Source organism: Triturus cristatus, chromosome 7, assembly GCF_964204655.1.
Source record: "Triturus cristatus chromosome 7, aTriCri1.1, whole genome shotgun sequence".
In the NCBI taxonomy this organism is placed as follows: domain Eukaryota; kingdom Metazoa; phylum Chordata; class Amphibia; order Caudata; family Salamandridae; genus Triturus; species Triturus cristatus.
The window spans coordinates 1,693,721,543-1,693,722,739 of record NC_140590.1 but is presented as its reverse complement, the minus strand read 5'-3'; the positions used below and the strand labels follow the sequence as shown (position 1 = coordinate 1,693,722,739).

The window sequence follows — 1,197 nt, the reverse complement described above, 5'->3', positions numbered from 1 at the left end:
TGCCGACCGGACACAGCTCCTCCTCGGCACAGTGTACCCACTCCTTTGGGGACCGACCTCTTGGAGAGAAAGAGGGAGGGGTGTGGCCAGTGGGCTGAATCCCAAGCGCCAAAGGAAAGAGGTCACTGACTGGGGGTGGCACCTGTTTAAGTTGCCAGAAAACAGCAACACTCGCAGAAACCTTGTTGGGCTCGGGTCAGTAGTGTGGCACCCAAGCTCTTTTTGTACCAGGACAGAAAGGCGTACAGAAAATGTTTAAGAAGATGCAGGAAAAAGCATAGTGCTCCTAGAGGCTTTGGAGAAGTAGGTAGAATTCTTATCTGGCATCTCCTTTGATATTTTTAGGGCATCCACCCTAGATGAAGGAACGACACTCTCTGCCAGAAGGAAACTTTATCTGAAGGAGTTGCATACAGATGTGACACACAAATTAGTGACTTTGCACATGCCTTTTGAAAGAAACCGGCTCTTTGGTTTAGGTCTGGAAGAGAAATTCCACAGGATCTTCAAAGAGAAAAAACATTGTTTTGGGGCCTCTAGTTCTGGGTTTAATTCATTTTTAAAGTCAACTTTGCGCCAATTATCAAGAAGGACGGGCCAGCAAAGTTTTGTTTGCAAAGAGGCAAAGGAAACAAAAATCAAGGAGATTAGACGGGCAAGTCTGTGTTCACATCTAGAAACCAGCGTTCCTGACTACGCTCAGAAGAGCTTGGTTCAGCAAGTGGGAGGGAGGATAAAGTGTTTGAGAGCAGTATAGCAAAAATCTGCTTCAGATATGTGGGTTCATGCGGTAGTATAGGAAGGATACCAAATAGAGTTTTGGAAACTAGGGTCATTCCTATGCATGAACATTGAGATCTGATGAGGAGGGTGGCTCTTCACAATCTAATTGCGAAAAATGCTGCCATCCCAGTTCCAAGGAAAGAGAGGGTCAGGAGAGTGTACCCTATCATTTTCTTGGTCTGCAATCCTTCAGAACAGTTCAGACTTCTAATTGATGTAGGAAGAGTAAACTAATGGACATTGAGAATTCCATTAAAAATGGAGACATTACAGATGATATCGCTTTGTTTCTAAGCATTTTTTTTCAGAACAATGGTCGCCTATTTTTACATTCCCATTGCGAGCAAACATACTTGATACCTCATGTTATTTGTCTTAAAGTCCTATCAATTCCAGGTAGTGCCCTTGGGATCA

The 1,197-nt window shown here is 43.9% G+C and overlaps 1 protein-coding gene across 1 annotated transcript in view; it reads left to right on the top strand.

Moving 5' to 3' along the window:
• Positions 1 to 1,197, top strand: part of EMG1 (EMG1 N1-specific pseudouridine methyltransferase) — a 38,872-nt gene that overhangs the window by 2,443 nt on the left and 35,232 nt on the right. The gene's annotated exons all lie outside the window — the stretch shown is intronic.